At 46.8% G+C, this 24,285-nt stretch overlaps 1 long non-coding RNA gene and 1 pseudogene across 1 annotated transcript; both read right to left on the minus strand.

Moving 5' to 3' along the window:
- Nucleotides 1-8,643: 8,643 nt before the first annotated feature.
- On the minus strand, nt 8,644-15,027 carry LOC112477227. Its single transcript, XR_003045364.1, has 3 exons — nt 14,400-15,027; nt 13,682-13,770; nt 8,644-8,720 (listed from the first exon to the last, which is right to left on the minus strand). It is a non-coding gene; the product is annotated as an uncharacterized LOC112477227 (long non-coding RNA).
- LOC112477538 lies at nt 11,505-11,623 on the minus strand (annotated as a pseudogene).
- Nucleotides 15,028-24,285: the final 9,258 nt, after the last annotated feature.

Genomic DNA, 24,285 nt, shown 5'->3' on the forward strand with positions numbered 1-24,285 from the left:
ATGAGAGCTTTCTCGGTCACCAAAAAAGAAAAGTTCACGTTTTTTACACACACACTTCTCCTCAAACGCCTTTTCTGTTCGTACGGTCTTCACACAGACACGGAATAAGCTGGGGTGTTTTGGATCCCCCCTCATTCTTGTTCTGAGCCTTTGCACGATCAGAAACTCTAAAATGAACAAGGATTCCGTGAAGTTCTCACTCGTTTCCATGGCAAACGAAAACACGACCATGCGGCTTACAGAAATATAGAGGGACGAGCGGATTCCAGGTTTGATGTTTTTCTCCTATCAGCACCCAAACACACACACGGTCAGGGAGTCACACTACGCCACCACTGGCACCTCCCGGGTGGGCCGAGCTGGCAGAAGCAGCGAAATGTACTTGCGCAGTCAGTGCGCATAGACCGCGATGAAATGGCCTCGTTTTTTAGGCACACGGTTCATTATCGGTTACGTAGGATCCCAGGGAGCAGAAGTTTACCAGAGCCTGTCCTCTGACGCCAGCGTTTCCACCGAAAAAGCAGCTACAACTTCTCACGCGTTATCATTGTTATCAATGTGTGATCGATAACTAGGGACACGTGTGTCCCGCAGACAAAGCGCGAAGCCGTTTAAGCAGCGCTCACGGTGAACGCGAGAGCCTTGCCATGCTCCAGACCCGCCTGCTCGCCACTTCACAGTTTGTAGCCGCAGTTCAGAAAAGCGTTTTCTAAGTGAAAATGTAAACACGTCCAAACCCCCGGCACCGATGTCATGCGCATTTCAGCCACCACGAGGAGCGCGTTCCCCACGGCGACGCCACAGGACTCGGGGGTTTGAAAGAGCTGTGATTTTCGTTGATTAAAACTTGGACTCGACTTGGGTCAAAACTCTTTGCGAAGGGACTTTCGACATTGCCTGTGGCCACACAGACAGGAAAGAGAAACCGCCAGGTGGCAGACGTGAGCCACCGCCCCCCACTCTCCGCCCCGGCCAGGGAGTTAGTAGATGCACCTGTCACGCCGAGCCAGGGTCACGCTCGAGTGACAGTGGCAGCCGCGTTTAGCGGGGCGTTCGCGAGGGGACGCACGGAGGTGGGTGCCACGACAACGTGCCATTCCCTTTGCCTACGGGGTCTCTGTGCCTTCTCTGTCCGGCAGACCCTACTGGTTTTGCCAGGCAGAGCAGCCAGCTCGGTCTGATTTGTGACGTCTTGCCCGACCGCCCCAAAACTAAACAAACAAACAAACAAACAAACAAACGGTAAAATAGACTTGGGCCATATATAACATTATCCTGCACTGTCCTCACCAGAACTTAATTTCAGAAGTCTCTTCTTTATGTTGCTAGAATATTTTATAAATCCATTCATTTGACAAATTAGTACCTAGCAGATACTGTGAGTGAGGCTCTGTGTCAACCTCCAGGTGACACAGATTGGAACGGCTTCCAGGATCTACCAACGGGGTCCAAAATGACATAAACATGACACAGGTGAAGGTGTGCAGAACGAAGGGTGGTTTTGGGTCTGGCACCGTGCATGTTTAGAAAGGCTGGGAGGCGGACCTTTTCAGGAAAGCAGGAAAACGCCATTTAAGATAACTCCCGCTTTTTGCTCCGGAGGCATACAGAAATCATGACTTCATTAGCCCATTCTGAACTGCAAGTTCTTTCTGGGTAACGCTGGTGGTTGGCACTCACTCGGCAGCAGCTCACTCTGCCCGCACAGCCAAGGATTCCGGCATCTGCCATCGACGCAGATTTGCACAGTGCTGGGGACCCAGGCTCCGGGCGGGAGGGCCAACCACAGTGTGGACAGACCTTGCTTTGAGCCACAAAACGCAACAGCTCAGTCAGATGCAGACTTTCGACGATGAGAAAAAGTCAACCCAGCCCGACAAACATGTTTTTCTAACTGACAAACGTTCTCTTCCTCTGGCTGCCGGCCCCTTTCAGACGTGATCCCAAAGGCTTTGTCTCTCGTTTTACGTTTTGTGCAGGGTAAATTAATTCATGATTTGTTGTTATTAAAACAAAAAAAAAACAAAAAAAACAAAAAACAAAAACAAAAAAAAAAACAAGGCAAAAGAAAGAAGTGCATTTTTTTCCCCCAGTCTTCCTCAAAACACCCCCAGGAACCTACCCAATAGAATAGCCTGAAACAAAACACTTTTGTTCGAAGGCAGCGCGGCTGGGGAGGCTGCAAGCTCTGCCCTCAGGACCTGAGTCAAGGCAGCTGCAGAGAGACAGGCGAAGTGGCAGGCTGGGTACCCGGGACTGTTCTACAACAATGCGTTTTATTGTTCCCTGGCTAAGGTCCTCGCCAAGGGCAAAGAGCGCTGACGGAGCTCGCAGACGCCCGGGCACAGCTGTCAGCAGCTGCCTCGCCTCTGGCTTTGCTTTGCAGCTGGGAGGCACCGCCGCTGCTTACCAGTAAGTGGCGATGAGTCGCTAATGCAGGTGGACTAAGTCGTAAATATTGTAGCATTTGAGCACGTTTTTCATCCACACCGACATCATTCTGCAATGGCAAGGGTTTTCCCCCGGGGGGGCAGTTAGGGACAGGTGGGAGCCACCGGAAGGACACTCGGAAAACCGTCGCTGATTAACGTTGCTGCACGATGGTGAATGGCTGGTCCACAGCGAGGGACGCGAATTGAGCGGGTCCTAAAAATGTATACTATTTAGGTATTTTTCGATTGAGAAATACGTACAAAATACGACTTTGCTTCTCCGGCAGTATTAAAACCAAAGAGAGAATTATCCGAAATGAGTCAGAACGGATAAGAAAACGCCCAACGGAACAAACGAAGAGACCATGGCCATTCGTGACGAGCACGACCGCGTGATGACAGGCGCCAGGGTGACGCTCCTCCTGCGGGATGTGCCTCGTTTCTGTCCATGAGCAATTTCATCAAGGGCTGGGCGGTAACTAACAGTCTACTCAGGGGTCCGCCGGCGAAGTCGATGGCTCGCGATTCTCACAATTGGCATCCCGCGCCTTCGAAAGAGTGACGCCAGGATCGCGAGCCCGGACGGAATCGTTCCTGCGCCCTTTCCCACTCTGTCCTTTCCACCGAAGCGTCCAGAGCCCCACGAGAAGAGCGAAGTGGGGGTCGGGTGGCAGGAGTGTGCGACACCGGTGCCCAGTGCCAGCTCTCCCACTCCCGCGAAATGGGGCCGACAGCCCTTCACGGAGCTGCTGGGAAAGGGAGTCGCACCCCGTCCCCCGGCCCCCCGGGCTTCGGAAATATTACCATATTTCAACAACAAAGCGAAAAAGGTTGCGCCTTGATTGGACGGGGCCACAAACCGAAAGTGGCTTCCCGCGCACGCTTCCCGCGCGCCTTCTGAACCCGGTTCTGAGACCGGCGGGGAGGGAGGGCGGTCCAGGCCGAGACCGCTCGGTCCGGAGCGGCCGGTTCACTTGAAGCAGAAGCAGAGAAACTCGCTACTCTGTGAGACACGCGCGTCCCCCCTCGGGGAACATGGTCCCCGCTGCATCCGAGTTCCCAGAGACTCAGAGAATATTCGTCCTCAGAAGTCCGCGGACTCAAACGACATCTGTCCTCGGTCCCTCTCTTTTCCGGAGGAGACTAAATTTTCGTAAAGTCGGGATTTCCGTCGTTTATCTCGGGCACTACCGTTTGGTTTTATCGGTGGGTTCCTTTCATGCTGAAAACTCATAAAAGCAAAGGGACCTACGTTTCTGCTTACGTGTGGGGGGTTCTTTCCCAGCCGTACCTTCATCGAAGATTCCCCGCACCGGTGAGGGTGGGTCACGTCAACGCACAGTCAGCCGGGAGCGCTGACCCAAAGCCAGAGCGCGGAGTCCTGACTCAGCCAGGCGACAGGCTGCCGCAGAGAAGCGGGGACCCGGCCTTGCCGGCCAGCGCCTGACTTAAAACTCCTCTGCGTTCCATGCCGTTCTGCAGCACCAGAGGGCACCATGCGCTCACTTAACTGGAACCGACCGGCCCAGCCGCCTCTCGAGCAGAAAAACAGATGAGAATTCTTAACAGATTTGATTGTCTGACACATATTCTTAAGGACACAGATTCATGGGATTCAGCTATTTCATTAAGTTTCGGTGAAGGAAAAGCATCCTGTTTTGGCACAGGAATTGTGACTGTTTCTGCAAACACAAACCAGTCCAATCAGCACTGAAAGTCTTGTCAGGAAAAAAAAAAAAAAAAAAAGAGCCAGACACGCGTGTTGGCTGACTCGACTGCTGTTTGACTGACAGTCAAGCGGGTCTGTGTGCGTCAATACGGGCTGCGGATCTTATGTGACAAAGTGAACGTCGGCATCTGTTAGACTCCTTCCCCGCCACCTTTGTAGCGTGGCTGGGCAGCTCGGTGGCGCAGGGCAGCCTCCTAATGAGGCCAAGGTCACCAGATTCCGTTCGTGCCCGGGGGACACGTCCCCTCCCAGAGCAAAAGGCTGTTCCTTCCCTGTGCACTGGGGCCTTCGCTGCCCAGCCCCTCAGCAGTGCCCCGGCCTTATAGGATGCTGGCGTCTGGAAAGCGAGGTGATCCGAGTAGACACGTCGTTACGAGGAGTCGAAAACAGCTCGGAACGGAGACCCGCGATGCCGCGTCTGCGGCGGGACTCAGAGGGGCTTCTGGAATCGACTCTGCTCACTGGCCAAGTCGCTTTCCTTGTCCATCTGCCCAGACATATTGTAAAGAGCCTCGTCTACACCAGGCCGGGCACCGGGTACCGAAGGACGGAGGAGTAGGTAAGAAATGGCCGGGGTCATCATGGGTTCACCCCCTCGAGAGACAGATAAACAGGCCGACAAACACCAGCTGACAGGACAGATGCCCCCACGGGCCACAGATGCCGTAAACTGCCAAGGGGACGAAGAGAGGGGCCAACTGTCCTGTGGTCAAGCAGGCGAGGTCGGGACGGACCGACGTGCGCTTGATGACAAATTGAGGACGGGGCACCCCGGGTGAAGAAATGGTCCGCGAGGACCCCCAGGGGCTGGAGGGAGACACAGAAGCAGTTCCTGGGCCAGAATTTGGGGTACGTGCTGAGGAGCGGTGGGCGTCCAGCTAGTATGATTGCGTTCTAAACTAAATCAGACACGCTTTGCATAATCTAAAAATCTGTGAAACCCAGCGTGTAAAATGAACACCTATCCGCCTTCATTAATATGAATAAACAACTGAATAAATAGAAATGAGGGACATAGACAAATCTGTCCAGAAAGAACCCAAGCGGCTCACGCGGACACCCCCCGCCTGCAGGTGGGACATCACTTCTCACTCCTCCGTGTGGCCCGAGGCACCGCCCTCCTCCCGAACGGCACAGTGTGGAAAGCGGGGGAAGGTGAGACTTCCCTGTGACGAAGCCCGACAGTCACACGACGATAAGTCACGCGGTGGTACATGCCGCCGTGTCCTTCCTCCCCTGAGCCCTGAGCACCGCCCTGGCCGCGATATCGGACAAATGCCAAGTGGGAGACGTCGTGTGAAATGGCTGGCCAGCACGCCTCGAAGCTGTCACGGTCCTCAAAAGCCAGGGCAGGGTCCCAGCCAAGGGGAGCCTACGCAGACACGATGGCCACGTGCTACGTGACATCCCAAAGGGGTCCCGAGCAGGAAAGGGACGGTATGGGAAAACTGAGGAAATGGGAATGACGTACGGACTTAGTACTTAACGGCGTGGCAACGCGGGCTCTTTAACTGACACACATGTGACGCCACTGCACAGCGTTAGGGTCGGGGGCACGGGCGCGTGGCATGCGAGGGCTCTCTGAGCTGTCTTGGCAAAGTTGCTGTAAAGAAGGCTGTTCCAAAAGAAAACGTTTTAAAAATCCAACTTGTAAATTATCATTTTGAATGAAACTAACATATTATTTTTTTTCCCCAAAACTATTTGTGTAAATGTGGTAAAATTCTCTACCTCTACCTACCCTCAGGAAGAAAGGAAGGAGGGTAGGAAGGAGGGAGGGAGGGAAGAGGGAGGAAAGGAAACCGACCAGAACTTTGGCTTCAAAAATAGCTGCGCATTGTGAGTGCCACGCGACATATCCACATAGCCCCATAAAGTGATTATAAAATAATTGAGAGAAAAGAACCATTGTCAACCATACGATCAAAGCACAGAGGTGAGGGGTAGACACGCACGTTAGTCGTTGCAGAATGTAAATTGCGTTCCTCCCGTTCTTTCCTCGGGGGGAAAATGGCCGAAGCCACCCCCGTCGAGCTCATGTAAGGCATGTCAGTTCCCAAAGTCATTAAAACGTGCGCGATCAGAGGATACCACCTTAAGCCGTTCCTACAGACGCCCACCTTTCAAGGCCCCATCGAAGAAGGATGGGGACGTGTTACAAGGACACAGCGGGGGCTTGCAGAGATTCCCGTTGGCAAATCTGAGATAATTTGAGCATAGATCATTCAACTCACTGAATAAAATAACAACTCACGAAGTCACGCTGATATTAATTAAATTGAAAGATTGTTAAGAAACAGGGTACTTACGGAGTCTCAAAGTATCGCCCCACAGAAGCCCTTATTACTTACAAAGAGGAGAATGGAATTTTACTGGGAAGGAGCCTGAAAGACTCGCCTTAATCAGGTGATCAAAGCGAACGTCGCCATTAGTGACAGGGACTGACCTGTGTGTCGCAGACGGGACATGACGAGAAGAATTCAGCGTCGTTTCTGTTCCATTCCTGTCAATGATGCAGAAGTTGAATGTGATCAGTAGAAAAAACCCAGCACATTTGCTTTTGTTCTCTACCCCTCTGCATGTGATCCAGCTCCTAGCCAAGTCCACTCACCTGCTTGGTCCTGGTCCTGCCACCGTCCCCTCGGCCCTCAGCCCCAGCAGTCCCCAGCACCCCGGGAAACACAAAGAGTCCCCAGAAAGAAGAACCCAAAGATGCCCACACCATAACTAAAATGCCAAAGGTTAAAGACAAAGAGAGAATCTTAAAAAGCAGCAGGAGGAAAGCAGTTAGTTACCTACAAGGGAACACCCATGAGACTGGTGGCTCATTTATCAAAAGACACTTTGCAGGACAGAAGGGCTTGGCACAAAATATTCAATGCGATGAACACCCAGGATCTACAACCAAGAATACTTTATCTAGCAAAGTTATCATTTAGAGTCGAAGGACAGACAAAGCTCTTCCCATGGGGGGTGGGAAGCTAAAGGAATTCATCACCTCCAACCCAATATTACGGGAAATGTTGGAGAGGCTTCTTTAAGAAGAAAACACATGTATCAAAAAAATGTGAATAAAGAATGGTAACTACTACATTCCTATCAACAAGTACCTCGAATGGAAAAGAATTAAGTCCTCTAACCAAAAAGATAGGGGGGCTGAAAGGATAAGAAAACAAGACCCCTACATACGCCGCCTACAAGAGACTCACTTCACATTAAAAGACACACACAGACGAGAAGGAAGGAGATGGGAAGAGATTTTGCCTTCGCGGACCTAGAGGGCGTTGCGCTGAATGAAGTAACTCGACAGAGAAAGACAAATATCGCATGATTTCATGTAGAATCGAAAGAACAAAGTAAACAGCAGCAACGGCCACGGAAATGGAAATAAACTCATAGACGGAGAGACTATTTTGAGGGCTACTAGATGGGACGGGGGTCGGAGGGACGGTGGTAAAGGGCAAAGGGATCGAGAAGTACAAATAGTGACAAAATAGTCATGGAAATATAAAGCATAGATTAAGGAAAACAGTCCGCAATGTTGCAATAAATACGTAAGGGGGAAGAGGGCCACTAAGTGTAGCGGGGGGTCACTTTGTGAGTTATGTGGGTCTCTAATCACTATGCTGTAGAAACTGAAATCGATATATAATAGTATGGCAACTACAATGAAAAAAAAAACTCATTGAATTGTACAATGTAAATACGAGCACTAATTGTCTCTTATATTTCAATAAAGCTGTAAATATATATACATATTTCCATGTATAAATATAATACTGTCACATTCTATTTTATTTATCAAATGTTATAGAAAAATAATGAATGTTAAAAACGTTCTCTTTTCTAACCACTCGGGTCAACATTTTTAACTGAGCCAAAACCTTAAAACTTGGGGGTCATCTATTCAAAGGTTTTGGTATTAACCCATTCATCTCTTCATCATTTTTTAAAGTGTTTATAGATCACCTGCTATTTGCGAGCAAGCAGTTTTGAAATTCAGAGCCACTTGACTGAACTGTTCTTAACAAACGTGTGAGATTCTTATGCATCTGTCATAAATCCATCGACATTAAGATGCAGTTAGTTATCCAAATAAAACGATCAGTAGTCTCTTCACTCCTAGCAAAGACTTGACACAGAAAAAATAACAATTCTGTGACATTCAATATTTAGTGGCCCAAATTCTTTTTTTATGTTTCTATTCTTTAATCATATGACAGGAGTCCAGTTTCCTAAAAATCGACCTACATGCTTAAATAAGGTTTTAGTTTTAAGTAAGAGTTCAGTTGTTTTTCTCATATAAAAACCTCTCATGTACCTTGTCTTGCACGTGCTACTTACATATCTAATTTTGAACATATGTGAAACACGCTAGTTATAGTAACACATCGTATCTGAAGCTTTACAAATGTATTTTAATTAAACCAGATGTAAACAAGTATAAAAGCATCAAATCATAGATTAAAAATACTTGCCTGAATTTCTCTTCTGCGTAGGCACATGGAAGGTGCTACGGGGAATGAAATTTGGGGGTGCAGCCTTCTGACAGGAGCGATCTGCAATCCAATGAAAGAGGCAAAGTCAGCGCCAGTGATGGAAAATCAAATAACAACGCAAAAGTTAAATAATAATGTGATCATCACCCATGAGGCGTAACAAAGCAACATATGCTGAACCACCGAGTGGGATGCGTGTCCACGATGCATCGACATTTTCCAGAATGACTTTGGAAGCGTCTTCTCAATTTCCAGAGAAGAAAGCCACTGGCATTCTTTGGCATCCATTAAACCTTTTCTCCGTCCTACGAAAGACATTCCGTCTACTTACTTCATCTCTGCTGCTCCTTTTCACTGCCATTTCAATGTAAAACTGCGGCATTTTAAATGACAGTGACGCCCATAACACCCTTTGCCACATCGGTCTCTTCCAAGTCGTTCAGACTTTGCTGCCCACAAAGCTGATGGGGCCATCTCGGCTGAGTCAGCAGCTTCCTATCAGCTTATTCAGACACTGAATTCCTTGCACGTGTCACTTCACTGATGTATGGTGAGGCGAAGGCCTTCGAATTTCCCCGTAGCAGCGCCCCTGCTGCCATAGCATCGAGAGCCTGCAACTCCGCTGGTCCCGTGACACGGCCCCGCCACGGTCCGGAGGCCAAGCTTCGTCCTCAGTTTCCCACCTGCGTGTCACCCCTCCAGAGGTTTATTCCCAACTTCTCTCTTTCCCGATGCGAACCCCATCTCAACGCCCATTATCGTAATTGCAACTGCATTTATTTTCACGTCTAGATTAATTTCGTGCCGCCCCAAAAGATCGTAAAAACATTAGGATTTGAAAAATGAAGAATCTCGAAGAATTCTTAGAGTGATAATTGCATTCAGACAAAATGTTCTCAGTTTTAGAATAGCATATATTCTCAATCCGGAGGTAAAATTTATTTTTTCCTTTGAACGTCATCATTACTTATTAATTGTAAGTAATCTTAATCCGTTGATTAACATCCGGGGTTCCAAAATATCACATTGTACAACCTAAACATAGGCAATTTTAAAAAATAAATAACAAAAAATTGGGAATTTCTAGTTTTACATATTTCTGTGTTTTTTCATGCGTGTATGTATATGCACAGTCTGTACTCTCCATGTAAGTAAACAGTCCCAGATCACAACCCAGAACTAAATACTAAATATATTCTTAAGAATATTTTTGTGCTGGAAGCTGGCATAAAAAAACATAAACAATATCTTGTTTATGATGAGAAATCTTAGTTCAGATTTCTAAGTAGCCGAGGTTAGTGACACCATTTAATTAGATATGATGGCAGAGAAATTATGATAGTGTAGAAATAATGTTTTACTAGATGGTTTATCTTCTGTCTGTAAATATACAGACGTGTGTGTATGTGTTTGTGCGTCTTCCAATCTATGAAGCAATCCATGTATCACACGGAAAGAATTATCAGCTCAACCAATGACTCTTTCCACAGGACCCGTGCCTTCGGCGAGGCCAGGTGTTCAACATAATGTAATTGTGGAGAATTTTCCTACAGATGCACATGGAAGGCTTTAAAAATATGGAATCATCGATGATCAGAATCGAGATGGCAAGTGTCCGGGAACGTGGATGAGTGGTTGCTGGGCTGTATAAAAAGCAAAGTTCCTGCTCCCGCCTTCGCTGTGGATAAACGCACCGCCTCGCCCTCCCTCGGCCTCCTTGTGCCTGACGGGGAAAGGGAAGGGCAGGTCCCGCGTCTGCGGGGGCCGCTCACCTACCGAGGGCAGAGCTTCCAGCAGTGAGTCAGGGAAGCCAAGGTCTGGTTTTCGTTCTACTCACTGTTGAGAGACTGTAGGATGGAAATCAAACCTTTGAGCATCGATTTCTTTATCTACATTAAGTGGAAATAATTTCTGGGGTTCTCATCCAGCAGTGCCCCAAATGACACTGAATTTTGACTGAATATGTTCTCAGTTAATGAAATAATGTACCTTATTTCCAGTGTCCGTAGTTATTTGTGTCTTTTTTTTTTTTTTGAGATTTTTGTTATTGTTTTGTTTTGTTTTGTGTTCAAATACTCGCCACAGACCCTATTCAAGCTTGAAGAACTGTTTTTCCGTAGAGTGGAATCGTTTTCAGTGGGGAGGGGACATGGGAAAGAAGAGAAAATCACTTCACCTCGACACACTAGGAGGACACATCCTCCCCAGCATTAACAGAACGAGAATGAACACGGTCCCCAAATAATGACGACAAACTCGGGCATGTCCAATTCCCTCTGTCGTCATAAATCAAGTGCTTAAAATAAATGTGTCATGGATACAGATAGAAAATTTTACATTCTACATGTTACAAAATAAATAAATATTCGTACTCGTCGGATGCGATCTGCTTTTAATTTCATAAGATTTTTCTTTGGCGATGCTCAATTTCAAACCTATTACCTCTATTCTCTTAACAACTGTCCTATGCGATCAATCCTAAAATTTTTCCTAAATTGAAAAGTGGTAGAATCCTGTATACACAAACATCTGGATCTGTTAGAAATGGTCGAGACACAACGTGATATGTTAATACTATTTGGGCTGTTTTTTTACACGGTTTATTATTGATAAGAAGTTGCTTAGCAAAAGTCAAAATGTCAAGTCTTTCCACCTCGTTTTCTCAGGCATTTTTATGTGATGCAGCATCCTATAAAGTGAAGATTCTTCTCTCTTAAATCTCTCCACCCCACAAATCAATCCCATCTGAAACACTGATTAGACTACGTTAATTCAACTCCTGGAGATGTAATTTCAGTTCCAAATTCTAACTGTTTCTATTTTTTGTTTTGTTTTTGGTTTTTATGCTTACAGCACCTGGTCTTCCTCGGTGGTCTCCCATCCAAGTACTAACGAGGCCCGACCCTGCTTAGCTTCCGAGATCAGACGGGCTCGGGCGCGTTCGGGGTGGCGTGGCCGCAGACCTGTTTCTTGACTATGGATTTACCTTCTGACCATTCACACGCTGTCCACTTAGGGGGGCAGACAAACTGGTGGCGCCTTTCCTTTGAGCCACCTCAGTGACGTCACAAAGCCGTGGGAAGCTCCAGAGGGCCAGTTACTGCCGGAAGGAGAACTGAAAGCAGGGTCCACATATCCCCTGGAGACACCAGAGCACCCTGGAAGACCAAATGCAGCTTTCCAGAAGCTTCCACAACAAGACCAGAGCCTTTGAATCAATGAACTTCCAAGAGGGGCCAGATATATCAAATATGCTCGCCCGCCTGTTTGGGAAAGATCTTAGCCTTACGAGATACTGATCTACTTTGTTGTAAAAACGTGGATCACATTGGCATAAGGCAAACTTGGGTTTGTATCTTGGCACTGTCAATTATTAATTAAGATCTCTTTAATCTCTGAGATTAAATCACATATTTAATCTGTTTCCTTTTTAAATCAATAATGGTACCTACTTCACGGAATTACTCTGAATAGTCAATGAGATGACTCACAGAAAGTAGTTGGCATAGTTTTGGCCCCTGGTACGTGCTCCTGTGGGACACCTGTGCCAAGCCCTAGAAAGGCTTTTTCCACACAGTTCTGCTCGGGCGCTCTGATTAACACAGGACGGCACTTGACTTAAGTATCTGCAGTTACCGTGGTGGAATGCTTGTCACCAGAAGGCTTATCCACTATAGTTTTCTAGCCAGTATCTGAGGGTGCCAATTTAGCAGCTAAAACTAGCTAGCACATTTCCAAGTCACCTTTACAAGATGTTTTACTTGTAAGGAAAAGGTTTACGTAGCGCTTTTCAGAATCATATGATTAAAGCTTTGCCACTTAAAACTCTCCAAATGGTACCTATAAAAGCTGTCAGCAACAAACCAAGAAATTACACCTGTTGCTACTGGATAGACCAACACTTACGACCAGCTATGGTCGTACCTGTCCTTTACTATATTAATAGAGATGCTTCTGATCCACAGTGGGTCCTGGGTGCACCTGGCTTCATCACTAATGGGGTGGTTGGGTGACATCTGCCATAAAACGCTCCCCAGAGAATCAAACAGAACAAAGCACAAAATGCCACAGAACAGACCCTGGCATCCACGCCTCTAGGAGTCAAAGCTTTAATTCTCAAGATACCTCGACAGCCCTTGAACCGAAGCAAACGAGTTGGTGATCGTTGGGTGGCACGAATCTCTGCTCTTCACAGGACTGAAGACCAGAGAAGTAGTTCACGGGCGTTAGGAATACGGAAGGGCAGGGCTCAACCTCAGAGTCACCAGGAAAGAGAACTCGAACATGTGAAAGTGACATGTGCTCGTACGCACTTCGACGGTAGAAATCTCTGTCTCTCCTCCTTTGCCCCAAAGACATTTCCCGGAGAGATTCGAACGGGCTTGGAAATAGGTAAAAATACACACGAAGAAAACTCCCAAGCAAAGCGTTAAAAAGGAAAAATGAATTCAGCATAAGTTAGATATTAACGTTTTAAGGGCAAGGGAAAGAAGGAGCACCAGGAGGAAGACATCGGTTCCGACGAAAACATCGTAATCGGTGAATCCAGCGAAAGGCTGTTCACCGATTTCAGAACAAACTTAAAATGCTGGTATTTCGGGTTGTTAATCAACATGACATGTGCTGATGCTTGTGTTCAATACAGAGGTTAAACTCCCACCCACTCCATCCAATAACAAGAATGAAAGCCATTGTTGGATGGCAAGAAAAAGGTTTTCTACACAGTCTCTGTCTCTCCTCTCTCTCTCTCTCTCTCTCTCTCACACACACACACACATACACACACACACACACACACGCAAATTGCAAATGGGATGCTACAAAAGCAGATAATTTTTAAGAACAGTTGTCTTTCAGGCTCGCATGCTGTGGTCAGCCCCGTCTTACCGGAATTCGACTCTACATTTACCTGTTTTTACTTAGGCACGGAAAGAGTTAAGGGCGTTGGGAAGGGCTGGTCTTTTATAGCATTCCATTCTCATGAAGGAAGCAGATTTGACAAGATGTGACTTCTTACTTACCAGGTGGGAAAAGGTGTGGTAAATGGCCATTCCAATGCTTTTAATTATTGCTTTTCCTTTTTTCTTTCTTGAAGCCTTGCCAGATGATCCTAAGAAGAAATTTCACAACCACTTATTTCTCTTCTATGTGTTGCTTCTTGTATGGTACGGCGATATAGATGCCTTATCATGAATCAGGACTGAATTTTTGGTTATTTTTCTTTAGTTTCATTTAATTTAGCTATGTTTCACGTTCAGAACGTTTTATCATTTTTTTTGGTCACAGTGAAGTAGTCGCTGAGTGCCCACAAACCAAGCAGCCTAAACCTCCCACTGCCCTTTATGCTCTTTAAAAAATATGTATTGAGAAAATTCTATGCAAAGAGCTCTCTCTTAATATGTCCCGGAAATCGATGCTACCTCGGCTATCAGCTGGTAAATACCACCGGATGAAAACCTTACAGAGCTCCTGAGTGCTCTGCTTTGCTCACACCCACTCTCCATCACCCCCGCACCCACTCTCCATCACCCCCACACCCACTCTCCATCACCCCCACACCAGCTCAGCACGCGGGGGCTCTGACAGAGGCCTGGGCCCCCTCCCACGGCTGAGACTCTGGCCTCTGGTCCAGAAGCAGGGCCCCTGCGTCCCCTCTGGCTCTCTACTAGGTCGCATCCTCTCGGTGAGCTTTCTAAAGCCTGAATCACATCACAGCCCCTCCCTGCTTAAAACCCTCACCTGTTCCTTCCACCTGAGCTGCCTCCGAGACGGGGCAGCCTGGGGTCCTGCTTCGCGTCTCCACTCTAAGGTCGCTGAAGCCAAAGCAGGATGCTTGAGAGTTGGAAAAGTCACACTTTATAGATCATGTTGCCCACACTGTGACAGAGATGACAAGAACTCTAAAGGAAATTGTTCCTCGGGCGCGTGGACTTTCCTGCCGAAGAAGCCAGGGGGCCGGAGTGGGCGTCGCTGTGAGGCGGAGCTCTGCAGAGGGAGCTCAGGCCCGCAGCAGGCCCGCCTGGCTCTGAATCCTGGCTCTTTCCGCTCAATAGCTCTAGGACCTTGAGAAAATCACCTAACACGTTCTAAAGTTTTGTTTTCTCATCTAAAATATGTGTATAAAATACCAAAAGCGTGTGTCTGCTGTAAGAATTGCGTGGATGAGGGAAGCCGGAACGTGGCGGCCAGGTCCTTGGACTAGCTTTGTGTTTTCGTTTGCCTCTTTCGTCCTCGGGTGTTAGGCTTCCTTTGCCTGTCGTAATCACTTCTCTGACGTGGCTGAGGAACTCGAGGTAACCACAGTCCGGTTATTAACAGACATTTCTCAAAGTCGCCACACCCAATTCAATGTCTAGACTGAGTCCCATCCAACATGAACGAAACAGAAAAGCGTGCGGAATCGCCTTATTGGGTGGTCCGGCATTGTAAAGACTTGAAAGGACCGTGAGATATTTAAATTGCATAAGAATGTGCCCGTTCATTTATTCATTCGACAGACACCTGTGCGGGCCACCCAGCGCTGATCTGTATTCCGTCGACGTGGCATTATAAGGAAGGACGAGACAAAAACCTCTGACCTCTGACTGCCTCGCCTTAGAATCAAATGACATTTACCCATTGCCATGGACTCTTTATTCCAAATGACAACCTTGCGGTCAAAAAACTGGGTTGTGTTCCCAGCCTCACCGTCGTTCACGGGTGGTTTGGGGTGGCGACGGCTTCCCGGAGCCTCGCCCTCGAAGGTATGCGTGGTCCGTGTAAGGTCTCAGCAACGCCAACCCCTGTGGGTTCGTGATTATTTACCAAAGCTGAGGTTAGAGACCTTATGATGAGGAATCGCTTCATTCCTTAACGTCAACGAGTTTGCTGTTCTGTCAAGACATTATCTTTTTACAATGATTTACCTCCCACGGTACTATTTAGAACTGAGTCAAAGAGAAGGTGAAACCTCTTTGGAATGTGATTATTAGCATTTATCTTTTATTATAAGCATGGTCTAAGGTTTTATACTCTAAAGCTTATATTCTTTAAATTGTCTAAATGATAATGTTTGTCTATATGGGGGATGGGGCCACTGCCATGCCGAGAATTTTCTCTCTTTCTCTCCAGAAATAATCAGGAAGCATCTGGGTTCAGACGCCCCTGCCATTTAAATAAAAGGCTATTTCCCTCGGACATACACCTATCCTCACCGTTACGCTATCCCAGATGACGGACGTTCACACGATCCGACCGCATCAGCACCTCAGAGACTGTCACGCAGACGCCGCGTTCATTCTCCTCCGGCGAAAGAAAGGATGTTTTTGGTATCGACGTGGTAACCAGGTTACCTCCAGGAGCCACTTTAGAGCTGAGATCCAGAGACGGCGGCTGGGGCGTCGTTTCTCCCTTCGCCCCCCACCTCCCATCTTCCTTTATTCCTCGGCATTGTCAGACGGCTCCCTCCGCTCGGACGGCAGGACCGGTCTGAATGACACCGAGCCGCGCCTTCGGCCTCCGTCTCTCCAGTTCAATGACGGTGCTTTCTCGGGCTAATTAGCGTTCCTCAGAGCCCGGGCGCTTCGAGTGACAGGTAACCATGGAGAGTCACACTCCTGTGGATGATGGCAGGAATCTTGCTTGGCTTTCTAATTAAAAATTAGAAAAGCCTTAAAGAAAAAGCTTAGCATTTACGGATGTCTGCTGTTAGCCCTAGGTTGCCACGCTGGAAAGAATAACGGGACTGTCAGGAAAAAAAAAAAAAAAGGAAAACAAAAAACAAAAACCTGATTTTTGTTTTTCTCTGTCCATTTCCTAAGGGACAGAGAAAAAGGCCGGGATAGGCAGAGACAGAAGACGTGTGTACCGTGCTCCCCAAAAGCGTACCCACAAAAGGAAGACACAAAACGCATGATCATCTGTTCCTGGCCGTCCATTTAGACAACAATGCCCTCCCTTCAAAATCCGAGAAATAATATCATATTTACAAACAACAGGGGCTTCGCTGTCACTTAGAAAGCATTAGAATTAGGATTTTGGAATAACATGGAGTTAATGCTGAATAATACATATTCGGTAAATGTTGACTGTTGACGATAAGTGTGATTACAAAATAAAAAGGTATTAAGAACCTATTTCAACCCTCGGAAATGCTGGGAAAATCTCCTGATTACACAAATATTGGATCCGATCTTGGGAATTGATGTCAGCAGGCAATAGCCTATCTTTCCAGCAAAGTGAGTTTTCTAAGTAGGGCAGGGTGGCGATTTAAATATTGTCACTTTAGCTTGGAAGCCTAGATCAGAGAAAAAGAAATGAACAAGAATTTTATAACACTTTAAGGACATGTCAGGCTAATATTCCTATTCACAGATAAGTAAGTGAGTCATTTGGATAGTGGGGTCCATTTTAATTTTCCCCGAACTAATAGAAAACTATTTTCTTTCGGTTCTATTCATTGCACAAAAATTTTAATTTTAACATGCCTCTCCCTTTCCTGTTTTTACCCCAAAGCAAGATTATTGTAAAAACCTTCTGCTGTTATTTCTGGCCAGCAGAGAGCCAGGAAGGGCTTACGGTTGTGGGCGAATGCTTATTCTCATGTCTTATTTCAACCCATTCCCAGTCTTATTTCAACTGAGGGAGTGGGAAATGTGCGAACGAAGCATCAGCGAATTCTTCACTGTGACTTCAGAATAATTTCTTCTATGAAAAGAATTCACCAAAAAGACAGGATGATAAAATCATTTGTATTATTCTGTAGACATACTTTTCTTGGGTTCACATTCTAAAAATTAGGATTTTCCTTCTAAGGTATAGATTGAAGGAAGGAACAAATTTTAATTCCAAAAGACTGTCCCCACAGTATGTGAGCAATGGACACTGTTCATTGTCCACCAAGCAATGTTTTAAATTCTCTATTTATTTGAATGTTCTTTCTTAATAAGCATAATTCCTTAACTTTCCACTTTCCTACAAAAATTTTCCAGAAAACAGATTCCCCCCCACCCCAAAGTTCATAAATCTGGCCTCAATCAATTTAACTTGCTACTTAGAATGGACTTAATTTGAAAATACAAAGAAAGATTCTATCCCAAGAACCTCAAAAATTGTTTTTTTTTTTTCCCCTGAAATTCTCCAACATCCAGGAGACTTCTCCTAACGAGAGTAAGATAAGAACCTTTCGCATTTAGTAGTTTTAAAAGGAGTTCGCTCTACAGCATCGCATTCTGAAGTGTGCTAATTTGAGCCACAATGGAGGCCGACAGCCGTCCCTCCCACGGTCACCTCCCCTGACAGCTTCCGCATCCGGGCGGCATCTACGTTGGTTTTCTTTCTAACAGTAAACGGAATCTGGCGAAATGCTGAATTGGACAGAAAATATTGCATGGTTTAAGACAGGCCCAATGCCCTATGATATGGTACGAATGCGAAATGTTACCCGAGTTTCATGACAATTTCGAACTATTTTAAAAACAAACATTAAGTTATTAGATACTGAGAACTGTTTTCATCCGTTTTCAAGTGCGAATAGTTACAGGTTCATCATCTTTAGCTCTTCTAGCTAGAGTTTTCTGCAGATGCCGAAAAAGAGAGAAAATTTGCAATCGTGACGTTTCCGTGTTGCTTTTATAGAAACTCTGCATTTTCCTTTTTCTAATAGATTTGTGATCAGGAAAGCACAACAGGAACGTTCTCCCACTCTGAACGGTGATTAGATCAGCACTGATCTGATCATCATTTTATACCTTCTCCCTTCATAAGTCTTTTCCCTATTACAAGAGAGAAGATGGTTATTACATTCTTTTTTAATGACGATGACCCAGAAGCCTGCTGGTGCCTGTTGTGGATGACTTCTGGTAGGTTCTCCTCTAGGACATAGCCTTTCCGATGGCCCACAGTGATTCCAGGGACTCCCAGAAGGTCAGAGGCATGAAGCCTCCTATTCCTGAAGTTTAATCTTCTCGTTTCGCAGATGAAGACCTGGGCATGGAGAGGTTAACTGACGCTCAGCTCACCGGTTTCAGTGCCAGGACCAGAACTGAAACTCGAGGCTGACGCCATTCCATCCGACTTTCTCATGAGATGCCACACAGATGTGTCACAACTTGACTCATGCAGTCAACAGCACAAAGCCACACCTTGCAACATCCCTCCATGCGACTCCCACTCATCAGTCCTAGGACCTCGCTGACTTCAGTCACTAGCCTCAGATGTTCAATTTTTAACCCGAGCTGACATAGTAGTGACATTTTTCCTTAGTCTTGTGGAAATCATGACATTTGCATGTCGCTTTTGTATAAACACTGAATTTTCCATTATTTCACCATAAAACACTGGTCTTTTGGAGGGACAAAAGGAAGCACTGTCTTCATCCTCTAAGATGTTACTATATGAGACATCTCAACGTCACCAAAGAGAATATTTTTTAAATTAGTCAAATTAAAAAATTAAAATAGACAAGATGTTGCTTAAGAAAAGTAGACGTTTTATCATAAAACCGGTACCAAAAATAATGTATTTGAAAAGTAATAAATATCCTTAATACATATTTTTGGGGTCCTGTTACATTTAGAAAAGTAATATGCTAGATTTTTTTTTTCTCCATTTAGTCAAAACAATTAGGTCAGAAATCCCGCAACATAATAGTCAAGATCATATCATTTCTGTTCTGTGCAGAAAATAATCTATTATATTGTTATTTAAGGGAAATTTCCCCAAATTCCTTTTTTGTTTCAGTTTTAGTGGCTGTCATCGATTTTCTGGTCCATCTGTTGAGGCTGGATAGCTCTATCGTGCTGCACAACGTTGTCTAATTTCAACATGTGAATAAATGCATGGCGATCTACACACACGCGACCAGATCACCATCAAATAAATTCCTCACTTTGGTTCCCTTCTGGCTACTACACTCAAATACCTTTCAAAAGAAAGTAGAAGCATGAACAGAGGAAATTTAGGGGGGAAAAGCCTGGGCCTAAAGAGAATTATTCTATGAGAAAAAGTTGAAAAAAAACTGTATTTCTATCTTTAAAAAAGAGACTCATAAAGAAGTCTCTTAAAATACTAGTAATCATTACAAGGATTAAGTTAATATAGGAACGCGTAGGCTTTAAATCTAGTGAGTCTTGATTTCTAGAATTCTCTCCCTCATCCCCTATTCTTATTTCCACTTCACAGAAGTAGTCATTTTTAATGGTTTTTGTGTGCCCTTCTAAGATATTGAAAATATCTGAAGTGCTTTCCTATTAAAAAAAAAAATGAGTTGTCTTTAATAAATAGCCACGAAGGGGGGAAGTCGGAAAAGTAATACGTGGAGGCAGGAGAGAAAAGCAGATGGAGCCTCGATATAGGAAAAGAAAGTCCTCCCTGTGGGGAGAGAGACGGGGGACGTGCCCAGCACGCCAGGGATGTTCAAGAGAAGACTGGGCCACCGACCCGCGGGAGCAGAGAGAACCGTATGAAAGGATTTAAATGTCGGATGAAATTCTTTACGGGTTCTGTAACCCCAAGGTCCCATGGAAATTAAAATATTCAGATGTGGGTGGATGGATGGATGAATGGATGGATGGGTAAATAGATAGATATAGATAGATAGGTAGGTAGGTAGGTAGGTAGATAGATAGACAGACAGACAGACAGACAGACAGAAAGGGAGATGATGTACATATAGACATATGCACTAATGTTTTCAATCAGACAGACAGGGAGATGGATGTACATATAGACATATGCACTAATGTTTTCAAAGCAAATGCTAATTTCTATGATTTTTATGGAGATGAAATCAAAAGTTTCTCCTTATCGAAAGCCAGTGTTTTTAATACGGGAAATTACCTGAGAGCCTAAAGAGATCAAAGTTATAAAGAATGTTACCAGATTTCCTTAAAAGTGCTGAAGAAAGGAAAAAGGGAAAGAAGCAGCAGGAAGGGAGAGGGGAAGAGAAAAACGAAGGTCGCAGCACCAAACAGCTGCTTCGCTTTTCAGTGGGGCCGACAGGACCGATAATGAGCGGCATTTAAGCGTCATCGATTCGGGCCGGAGCAGGAAGAGAGGAAGAGGGAGGAGAGGAGAGAGGGGAGGAGGGGGGAGGGAGACACGAGGGACGGTCAGGAAGCAGGAGGAGGTGGCGCGGTCTGGACACCCGGCTCGGCCCTGGTGCCTCCAGGGCCGGGGGACCAGCCACGTCTCACGATCGCACAGCGTTTGGATGACGTGCCCCCCGGAGCTGTCCGCAGACACTTACGTTCAAGAGCCAGCGCCAGGTAAACGCCTGCAGACGCGCCGGGGGAGACGCTCGCCTCCCCTTCGGACTGAGACTCGCTGAACCCGTAGCTCGGTTTTGGAAAAGTGGAAACGGCGGCACGTCTGGGTCAGGTTCTCCTTCTGACGAACGTCCCCAGGCGCTCGGGGAATGTGGTCATGATTACGGTGCCTGCGTGGCCGTGCGTGGGTCAAGGGGCTGGGCCTCCAACACGCGCCGTGCCCTTGACCAGAAGTGGACCGACGTCGGCGTCTGGGCAGCCGTTGAGTTCAGCCCGGACCTCCCCGCGGCCCGCGGCCCTAAATCTGTCCATCAAGTTCACACATGCCCCGTGCGTCGGCGTGTCTAGCTTACCTGGGAACGGATTTTCCACCGAATGCTTCTGCCAAAGACTTGACCTTCTGGTCCCTAGATGCCCCCAAACGAACACGTGCAAGGACCTTTGGCCATCCAAGAGCGTGTGGGCAGCGGGCAATAATGTCTGCAGTGAATGTACAGACTTTTGAGTGGATCGGATGTTATGAATTTTTCCACAACTAGTCACATTAATTTCGTCCAGATTTTCAAAGGTGAGGTAACAGTTGTGGAAAATCAACAGCTCCGTACAGACTTTCTGCCGTCACAGTGGGCCAAAAATTCTTACCCAAATAAGACCTTTTTTAAAAGCAAACTCTTAAGGGTCGGGAATTTGAAAAGTGATTCATAAGGCTCCACTGCTTTGTTCTGGCCACTAGTCAGTCAGTAGCAACTTGAAGATGGCCGTGCTGACCTATGTCACATGTCACATGTGATTCTGAAAAGCCTAAACGGGTTCTTTCAAGTCGGCGAGCTCTCCGAACATAATCTGTTTGCGGAGAGTATCTGTCTACACTCTGCAGTGATGCAGCTCCCCCTCCCGCTCCCTCCTCCTCCCTCCCTCCTCCCTCTCTCTGTTTCGGCCTTAGCTAACTGCAAAGCACTGTGCTCGATGCTCCTTAGGAGACTAAACTAATAAAACATAAATAGCCCTATAAGTCCCTATTTTCTAGAACGTCACCATTTAATAATGGGACTTAAATACATACGTATATACAGACACACATATATTATGTGTTATGGACACGTAAGAATATATATAACCAAAATTCAAGGAGAAGCAGAAATGCTATGAGAAAGATAGAAATAAAAGTTATCGAACCGCGACCGAGAAAGACTACGTTTTGCCCTGGGAACCGCGCAGAGAAGCAGTGGGAATCAGCAAAATGTTTATGGAGCAGGTGGCATCTGAGTCACCCGAAACTGGGCGTGGGCCCGACAGCTAGGAATTCGGGGCAGGGAACTCCAGGCGGGGAGCCCAGCACGAAGGAGACAGCATGGGCAGAGAAGCAGAGACTCGAGGGCGCAGAACCGGCCGGAGGGACCACGCCGGAGGGACCATGCCGGAGGCAGACGCTGAGGGCTGGGAGTTGGGGGCTTGATCTGGTCTGCAGAAGGGAGCGGCAGCTCGGAGGTTTAGGGCCAACGCAGCCCCCCTTACTATTCATCACTGTACAGAAACACGAAGGGTCAGGGCACAGCCTGGGAGGCTGGGGCGTCTCGCCCCCGCTGCATCTCAGTCAGTGGCCGGCCCCGGGCTGCTGTCCCACGGATGCCACAGGTTCTCGGGGCATCTCAGGCTGTGCTGCGCTTCCACATCTTCTGTCCGCCCTATTCCCTCCTCCCGAGACGCCTCCCGCTCCCCGTCACCCACCCTCCGGTCCAGCCCGCTCACTCCAGTTTGTTCTTCAAGCAACTCCCTGGCCGGCCCCGTCACACCCCACCGCTGCACTCACACTCTGCGAGAACGGTGCTGCTTCCACAAACAGATCCGATCACGCCCAGTGTCCCCATTCAAGAGTAGGCTCCGGGACCCTTTTTAAGATCCTAAGTTTGGTGTTTAATTTGTTTACGAAAACTAACGCGCTTTGCAAACTAAATCTCTTTGTAGACTATTTAGGCATTCTCGGAAAAGAAATATTATTATTTGATCTCATTAAAAAAAATGTCAACCACGCCTCGGATGTCACCCACACAAATTTTCATACAACGTAAAGTCTGCAAATTCAGTCATTATACGTTGAAAATATACAATGTCAGCTGAATAATTTAAGTTGTTATTTTGCACGTGACACATCCAAAAACGTTTTCACTTCGGTTTGTTATTTCTAGGGCTCTTCGTAACCCTCCAGTTCATATAAACAGCCGACGACAAATCTTTTAACTGTTTCAGAGAAGACACGAGATTCAGCCTAAATGATTCGGAACTATCACCGGCTTCAAACACTAGCCTGTCTTCAGCAGTCATTAAAATCAGCGCTATCTTGTGTTCGGGAGAACGGAAAGACACCAGGGCGGCCTAATGAACATCAGTGTGCGAGTTTGATACAAACCAGGCGGCAGCTCGAAAATCTATTTAAAATTCTTTACCCTCCTTCCTCGTCTCTTTTTTATTAGGTGTCCGTGGAGAAATAATGTCTACACAAAATTCTCAAGGATTCAGAAGTGGGGGAAAAAAAAAATCAATGGTTAGGTGCTCAGAATTTCTCAAAAAACTTTCCGTTTCAACCTCGAGCCGATTTGAAGAGCCTTTCCCATTTCTTTATCTTCTTTCTGCTCTTCCTACTTGGTTAGAAACCGAACTTTCGTAAACAAAACTGATGACGACCTGAATGACGCCTTGTTCTAAGCAATCGTGCAGTTTCCACAGCTACTTGGGACTCGGGAAAGCGAAGCCAATGAATCAAACGCTCTTGGCGTTCAGAAGCGTGTAGGGCGGCAAAGCCAGCCTGCCGCTGCCGACGGGCGATTTCTCCAGCATGCGGTGCTGACCTCCGCCTGCCCGCATCCCCCTGGGTAATCACTGCGTCCAGATGAGCCACTGGGAGCCTCTGCTCGTCCGTCGTTGGCCCGGGAGGCCCAGGGTTTGAAGCCTCCGCCTGCACCTTTCCCGGCTTCAGAGCTGAGCCTGGATCCCCGGCCTCGCCCATGAGAATATTCTGTCTCCCGGTTGGTTCATGGATAACCAGGTGACCCAGGACCTGGGAATCGAAGTCGATCTTGAGACTTCCGTCAGCTGTTCGGAAAGTCAACGCAAGTCGCTCGTCAGACTGCCGACCTTCAGGTGGTATAAGCCTAGCGCTTTCAAATTTGTCACGACTGCCACCGGAAGGAACCAAAGAGAAGCACAGAGGAGATTAACAAAGCGGGAGGCGTGATGGGTGGAGGGCAGGGAAGAAGAGAGAGAGAGATGATGCCATTGGAGCTCCTGGATGGGGAGGCGTGATGGGTGGAGGGCAGGAAAGAAGAGAGAGAGAGAGAGAGATGATGCCATTGGAGCTCCTGGATCAAACCATATCTGAATGC

The sequence above is a fragment of the Pteropus alecto genome, unplaced genomic scaffold (genome assembly GCF_000325575.1).
Source record: "Pteropus alecto unplaced genomic scaffold, ASM32557v1 scaffold90, whole genome shotgun sequence".
Lineage (NCBI taxonomy): Eukaryota > Metazoa > Chordata > Mammalia > Chiroptera > Pteropodidae > Pteropus > Pteropus alecto.